The sequence below is a fragment of the Ostrea edulis genome, chromosome 5 (genome assembly GCF_947568905.1).
Source record: "Ostrea edulis chromosome 5, xbOstEdul1.1, whole genome shotgun sequence".
In the NCBI taxonomy this organism is placed as follows: Eukaryota; Metazoa; Mollusca; class Bivalvia; order Ostreida; family Ostreidae; genus Ostrea; species Ostrea edulis.
In genome coordinates this window covers 84750159-84759020 of record NC_079168.1, presented here as the reverse complement: position 1 = coordinate 84759020, position 8862 = coordinate 84750159, and the positions used below count along the sequence as shown (strand labels likewise).

The 8862-nt window shown below is 34.3% G+C and overlaps 1 protein-coding gene across 14 annotated transcripts in view; it reads right to left on the bottom strand.

The window, feature by feature from the left end:
* Positions 1–8862, bottom strand: part of LOC125651600 (ras-specific guanine nucleotide-releasing factor 2-like) — a 160199-nt gene that overhangs the window by 78498 nt on the left and 72839 nt on the right. The gene's annotated exons all lie outside the window — the stretch shown is intronic.

Sequence of the window (8862 nt, the reverse complement as noted above, 5' to 3'; positions counted from 1 at the left end):
GAATTTTGCTTAGATATTCAGAACAGGAAATTTTTCTAGATTTCATAGCCCTTGAGAGTAGTGATACTTTTTTACTCTAAGTACTTAGGTGACCGATAATGCCTGCGGGCCTCTTGTTGGATTTGTTGTTGAAATGTAAAATTAAGCAGATGAATTGAACTCCAGGATCAACCCTTGTCACCAGGGTTCCCCTCATGACTTTCAGAATTTAAAAAAATTTTGCTTGTCAAGAATTTTCAGACAATTGTGAAATCATAATTTCTTTTCCAGCTGCCTTCCCCCACACTTTAAAACACAATGATACATGCCTAATCAAATTCATATTATCAAATGCTTTAATCGTGCTTTGATTTCCAGGTGTCTGTTGTTATTTTTACAGACTACCTCTGAAATTCTCAGTATCATCAAATCATAACTTGGACAGAAATAAACATCAAATGCAGCTGTATAAATTCAACATATACATTATAAGAAGTGTTCTCCATAAAATCTGATAGATCTTGTCCAGGGTCCCTGCACTACTCTTTATTCTGGGATTTATTACCATTATCTTCATTTATAAATAATAATTTGGTCCATGTCAGTCTCTTTTCTTTGAACACTTTAGTATGAACCATAAATTTTTCCTACCATGCCCTCCAAAACCTATACAGCCATTTTTTAAAAATATATATTCGCAAATGATTCAAGTATTTGGAAAAGGATGAATTCTAATTAATACAGGAGAGAACATAAATTTTCCGGAAAAAGTCACATTGTTATATAAACTTTCTTTATCTATTTTCTGTCAAATATATGAATATGAATTTTTCATATTTTCATTTTGAACATATAATCTATTATCTACAATGTTGATATCAATCTTCAAAGTTGGCATCAATAGCATTTTCCCATCGATTTTGACAAGAATTTTGGATTTGACGTCCTACAAGGCAAGTTAGTGCCCCAAAGATTTTTCTGGATATTTTGATATCTTAACAACAATTTACAATAGTATTATTTTAGGGACAAACCTGCCTTGGGGTAAAATTCACGAAAAATAACAAAAAATTAGGGGAACTGTTTTTGACAACCTGGTTAATATCTACATGGGTATCATTTGTGCTTAGAATTGTGAGCTGCGCTGCTGGCAGTGTACGCTGTCATTAGTTTTTGCCATGTTCGAATCTGCCTCATGATATGCTTTCATATTTATTTTGCATTTTGCATTTTCAACGCTTTCGTCATATCTTACATAATTATGAATATATTTTCCTTTAATAATCCAGTTTAAATGCATATCCATTTTTTTTTTTATATAAAAGGCATTAAGAGATTGTACAAACACAGTCAAATGGATCCTCACTGTGGTCAGTTTTATTCCAAAGACAAATATCATTCATCCTGCATTACTCGACTTTTTTATTCTTTTGTTACCTGAATTGATCCTTTGGGTGAAATTTGTTCAAATAGTGTTTGTGAAAATTACAACAATATTCTAAAGATGCCCTTAATACACAAGTTAAGACTGTATTTTAAAGGCTTACAATCATAGGAATGTGTAGTATTTAAACTTGTAAAGAAACCAATTACTTAATGATCATACCTATCCAAAAGTTAAAATTCAATCAACTTTACAGTCTTCGCTGTTCCATTTACTGTCTTTGCTATTCCAGTTAGTGTTCTAACTTTATGTAACATTGTTGTAAATGCATATACATAATTAATAGACCAAAGAACATGTTCTACAGTCAGTAACCATTGGTGTTGATGTCAATTATATAAACAATGAAATGTGTTGATGTCATTATTGGGGGAGATGGTCTCCAACATTCCAGTCATTGTTTGAAAATTTACTTGACATTTTAAAAAATTTCTACGATACTGGCATCCATCATATCCTCAATAATGACAGCAAATTGTTACTCTGTGTAACATTTCATTGGCAGAGTTGTCTTTCTTTGGTTGTCTCGGTCTACTACTAGTTCCTCAGATTTCACTGTCGCAAAGTAAATAATTTCTAAATGTGTGGACACCAAACCTGTCCTCCACTGTACTGGTAACATACTTAGTGGTAGGATTTCGAAATTCAATATATTATCTTAATGGGTCTACTACATTATCATTATAAATTATACTTGCTTACTTTGACAGTGCACGGTAATTTTGACTGTTAGTCAGGCTGTAAATGTAACTCAGTGTAGTGATTCTGATACTGCTAGTCAGGCTGTAAATGTAACTCAGTGTAATGATTCTGATACTGTTAGTCAGGCTGTAAATGTAACTCAGTGTAGTGATTCTAATACTGCTAGTCGGGCTGTAAATGTAACTGTCAGTGTAGTGACTCTGATACTGTTAGTCAGGCTGTAAATGTAACTCAGTGTAGTGATTCTGATAATGCTAGTCAGGCTGTAAATGTAACTCAGTGTAGTGATTCTGATACTGCTAGTCAGGCTGTAAATGTAACTCAGTGTAGTGATTCTGATAATGCTAGTCAGGCTGTAAATGTAACTCAGTAGAGTGATTCTGATACTGTTAGTCAGGCTGTAAATGTAACTCAGTAGAGTGATTCTGATACTGTTAGTCAGACTGTAAATGTAACTCAGTGTAGTGATTCTGATAATGCTAGTCAGGCTGTAAATGTAACTCAGTGTAGTGATTCTGATACTGCTAGTCAGGCTGTAAATGTAACTCAGTAGAGTGATTCTGATACTGTTAGTCAGACTGTAAATGTAACTCAGTGTAGTGATTCTGATACTGCTAGTTAGGCTGTAAATGTAACTCAGTGTAGTGATTCTTATACTGCTAGTCAGGCTGTAAATGTAACTCGGTGTAGTGATTCTGATAATGCTAGTCAGGCTGTAAATGTAACTCAGTGTAGTGATTCTGATACTGCTAGTCAGGCTGTAAATGTAACTCAGTGTAGCGATTCTGATACTGCTAGTCAGGCTGTAAATGTAACTCAGTGTAGCGATTCTGATACTGCTAGGTCAGGCTGTATATGTAACTCAGTGTAGCGATTCTGATACTGCTAGGCCAGGCTGTAAATATATCTAGACTAGTCTGCATCATATTGACTGAAAAATACCATACTGACTATTACTCCACAGATTGACAAGTTGGCACCAGACATGAGAAGCCAATAGGTTGATGATTGGCACTCACTGGTTGACAAGGGATTGATGTAAACTTACAGGAAATTCTCTCATCTTCTAATAGTTTACAGCTAACATTGCTATATTCGTTTTATTAAAACAGAAATTTGTTTGGGTTTTTTTTTATGGAATATGCTAAACACATCATAAACTCTGATGAGCTTGTATTTCGATTCATGCAAATCTTAAATTGAATGCTTCCATTGTATAATGCAGCTTTGTATGTGATGATCCTCAGGAGAGTTTACGCTGTTCACACTTGATCGGCATGAACAGCAATATTTACTGAGATGGAGTATCAGGTTATTGATTTTTAATTGTGAGGCCTCTCCGTTCTCTAATTAATTAAAATTAACAATTTATTATTGTTGTATATAGAAACCCAACCCCAACACACACACCCTAAAAAAAACACACCCCATGAACAAAATGTCCATGGGCCTAAATGGCACCCTAAATAACATGCAACAACTCTTCAAAGTCAACTCAATAAATCGCCAAATTCTTTAAGGAGGAATGCTACACCAAAGAAATTTGATATGGATGAAAAGTGCACAATATTTTGAAATTGAAAACTTTCCAATTTACTTTATTTAGTTAAAATATGCAGTTGTAGTAGAAAGCAATCTGAAAAAAATTTAAAACCCCTGCTGGACTCAAACCCGTGATTTACAGTTAAACAGTTGACGTGCTAACCTACTGAGCTACTCAGCTAGGCAATAGTTGAAATGAATAGACAATATATTGCTGATATTTATATTTTCATCCGTGTTTTAAAAGAAAGTCAGCCATAATGACGATGTAGAGTACCTCCTTAAAACATTTTAACCCGTCTAACCACCAGATCCCTTAACCAGGGGGCCATGAATTTCACAACTTTGGAAGAAGCTTTTCTTTAATTACTACATACTCAGTTTTACTGTTTTAATTTCCAGAAGTAAAGGAATTTTTTAAAGAAATAATGCATTTACACTCCTGGCCAGTAAATGAAGGCCCATCCTAGCACCAGAACCCCTGACCCAGGGGCCATGGATTTCACTGTTTTGGTCGAGCAATCCTTGCTCATCATTATCCGCAGTTTGTCTGCTTGTTGTCTCAGAGTAAAAGACTTTTTAAAGATTGTATAATTTTTTTAACGTTTTGACCCCCACCGGTCAGGCAACTGAGAAGCAGACAACTGACAAATTGAGTTCCCCCTTACACCAAAAATGTTTCATACCAACTCTGACGGAAAATGGCCTTGCAGTCTAAGAGAGAAGTTGGTTACATTCAAATGTTAAAACACAGACGTTCTACCGATCGCAATTCGTCACCTGAGTGACTCGGGTGACCTATAAACTTTATCTGATCTGGCCTAGTTTGATACTTGACTGGTCATTTAACACTATGTCGCTGACACCTCCATAGTATTTCACACCGTTCCTATCATTTCATTAAAACAGAATGAAGATTGGTGTTTTACGTGGTCAATCCATCAATTAATTTTGCATCTGATGGACATTTAAAGCAGCTCACTTCATACACTAGATAATATCCCATTGTAACATTATAACCTATGAAACTATAGTACAAACATGCAAGATATAAACTGCTATCCACAAAGATTGGTTCATATATACATTTACTTTATACTGTACTTTAGAAGCCATATTTTATGAAGAAGACTAAATAGCCAGATATGCTCCCTATATAACTGACAGTACTTTGATCTGCTCAACCCAGTATCAAATCGGTACTTAATTTGCAGCATGGCAGATATGGTGAATTTTTGCGACATGATTAGTTATTTACAGTGAACAATTAATCTACATCTGGTACAGTACATGTAATAATAATTATTCTTCGAGACTGTTACAGTAATATGTTTGCTTACTTATGGAGAAACAATTTAGACCATAATACTTAATGTGATACGATTGGTTATTTATGGGGGAACGTTTAATCTATAGAGAATATTACATGCTAAAATCCATATCACATTATATATTAGCCCAATTAAGTGCCCCCCTATCAGCCTAAGGCTTTTAGCATACAATTTTCTATTTATCATATACTTAAATCTTGTATATACACACAGTACAGTGTTTTTGAGTGGGAATTTTTAACTGATATTGGGTCTGAAAGTTGATTTGACATATTTTCTATTTGTCACATGTGGGGTAATTTTTTGCATTTTTTTAAGGTAGATGAAGGAATATTTCTTGCATGCATATGCAACATGACATCACCTTCTTTAGATCTAAACAAAGACGGTATGTAGTCATTTCAAAATTTAATAAACTTATCCACAAACTTAAGAATAAATGAATCATATTCATAAACAAGAGGCCCATGGGCCACATCGCTCACCTGAGTCACCTTGGCCCATATCTGAAGACATTCCATATATATTTGCATGTAAAACCACTGTTCAAATACCTCATCAATCCGATTACAAGCCACTGTGGATTTCTTGATTTGATATACATTTTTGCCGGTCTGATATGTGATATAGGTTTTCTGACCGGTCGTTGATATAAGCTATTGCGACATCCCCTGTGTCACGCAAGGCAGAATCAGCTTAAATATCATTCTATTAAGCATAAGATAAAACGTATATAATACACTGTGTGAGACAGTATTGATGGGGACCGGTCAACACCATTACACTTCTTGATACGATTGGTATTTATACAGGGGCTAAGCCCATTCTGGGCCCGAACTCTGTGATACCATAAATGATACAATTGGTTATTTATGTAGAATAGCAACATCATCACACTTCTTAAAGGGATTGATTCACGATTTCCCCCAAAATTTTCTTTTTCACTCTTAATGATCACAATCTACTGTTTAATGTGTTTGAAAGAGTTCACATAAAAATTAAGGTTATACATTATCACAGAAGCTCATTTTAGAGAGTTTATTATTTGTTTTGTAAACAAAGATTGCTGTATGTTATTGTTAATGAAATTTATAAAAGAAATGGATATCGATCGAAGTTTATCATATCTTTCGCATTTCAAGCATTTTGGGGTAAAAATGTGTCATCTAAAAGTTAAAATTTGTGACTATGCAAAATTAAGATGCTTTATATTACAGAATCAATATTTCACTTGTTTGTTTGTATTCATAAAAAGACTCGAGTCTTTGTTTACATAACACAGATTTAAGGCTAAAATTTTGCTTTTATTCTTGCATTCAGAATGTCAAAATTTTGGCTGTCAACATTAAATGAGTTATATTTTTAATCTTAACCATCAAAAATAAAAAAATATTTTTATCAAAAATCGTGAACCAGTCCCTTTAATATGATTGGCTATTTATGTAGGGTAGAAACATCATCACACTTCTTAATACGATTGGCTATTCATGTAGAATAGTAACATCATTACACTTCTTAATATGATTGGCTATTTATGTAGAATAGCAACATCATTACACTTAATATGATTGGCCATTTATGTAGAATAGCAACATCATTACACTTCTTAATACGTTTGGTTATTTATGAGGAATAATAAACATCATTACATTTCATGATATCATTGATTACTTACAGAAACAAGAGTACCACAAATGGTACAATATATGCCCTTTATATCTTCAGTGCAATATCTGTATCCATGACGAGAAAAAATCCATAAAACTATTTGAACTACAGTACACCACACGAGTTTTATACACCCCACCGTGGAAAGACCACAGTGGAAAATCCATGGAGATACACCGTGTCCTCCGTGTTCCATGGTGTGTGTTATTTGCGAATACACACAGCTTCTAGGAGCTTTGTTCTGGCCACGGGCCTTGCGGGAGATGTGAAAATGTGCCGCAGGCCAAATAATCAAGATAAAGATGGAATTTTAAGAAAAAGAAAAAAATGTCAATATTTTCCCTCCTGATACTTATATTGTTTTTCAGCATTTTGAGCCAATTCCAACGATACCAAACACTATATATTATGTTTTTAAGAAAATCTGGTTTTGAATTTTTTTCTTTTTAGTCTTCTTTCTTCATCAAAATATTCTTAAATTCTATGTTTAAATAATGAGTACTTGCAGGCAATTCCTGTTTTGAATGCGAATTAATATACTCTGTAAATGAAAATCATACATGTACAACATGTGATAGGGATATTTAATAATTACCGATGTGCTCTCTCTCTCTCTCTCTCTCTCTCTCTCTCTCTGACAAATGCACTGTTTAACATAATTACTTCCATCATATTGTGTTGATATGCATCTTGACAAATATAACTTGATCCAATATAAAATTACAAACCATCGAATGATTTATTTTTAAAATCCCGAGTTAATTACATTTGACCGAGACTTATGTTCGATGTACTTTGATAGAGGTTTTCATAAAAAAAAAATGTTCATCGGGAGTGTCTGGATAATGCAATGATTTTTGTATAATTAGTATATAACATGCAAATTCCTAGGGTCTTTGTCACAGTATAACTATATTACGGTTAGCTAGTTTGGGTTTTGACTTCTTATGAAAAGTGTGAAATATATTGGGTCGGCGCGATATCAGATCTAGTCTAAGATCACGGGTATCTTGCGCCGACCCAATATATTTCACACTTTCCGCAAGAAGCTAAGCACTGCTGTTGATTTCAAATACATGGATTAGCTGACCCCCATTGTTCTACTGAGGCGAAAACCCCTTCGAATTTGCATGGAATGTACAAGTTATACACAGCTAGGTCATTGTTATAGTCATACATCATAGTACTCCTAACCCGACAACCATTTTTTAAAATTTTGTATGAGTTATTGAATGACGAAGTATGACCAAACTGCAGATAGAACTTTATAGAGCCCCGTGCTAACATTACTTATATTTTTCAATGTATCAGAAGGGGTATGTTGCCGGTTAAGTCGTGTAAATTTGTTGACAAGAAATAAAATAACAACAAAAATGGTGCTTTTGTCCGATTACGAAAACCTTAAATTGGGAGCATGTGTGTGTGTGTGTGTGTGTGTGGTGGTGGTGGTTGGGGGGGGTAGTAGTCTGAAACTGTCTCGACCCCCCTGACTTCAATTTCTTAAATCGTGCAGTGGGTAGGTTGCTACAAACTACAAGGCTAAATCCTTAACTTTCAAGTTTTCAGATTACACCCTCTCCGTTTCTACGTGCTTGTAATCAATATTTAAGGATGTAAATCCTCGGCGTCAAATGCAACTAGTTCATGAAAAAAGACTAATGTCAATATAAACAGAAATGACTTGACGATTATTTGCTTTTATTCATATACGCTATCGATTATTAAAATCTTTAATGTAATCTTTAGATGCATTAGATAATGAGAGAGAGAGAGAGAGAGAGAGAGAGAGAGAGAGAGAGAGCATTGGTAATCATTGGTTATAATATTCATGAATGTATGCAGATACAGGAAGTTTATACGTTCAGTATAAATCTTGAAATTACAATTTCTTTCTGATTATCCATCCCCTTTCATTCTGATATTGTTTTTTATTTCCCATTTTGTTTTCTTTACATGTTAAATTTTTCGGCTAGTCCGGGTTAGGACTAATGAATGAGTCGGTCCCCCCCCCCCCCCCCCCCCGTCATTCTAAAACGATGTTACGTGCTTAGCTGTCTTTCTCCCTCTCAATCAAAAATAAAATAAATACATGCTATATACATGTATACTGCAACATCATTGGATTTACTGGATAATTCTTCGATTTCACCTTCATAATACATGTTAATGCAAGCGGACTATCTAGGCTTTTTTTTT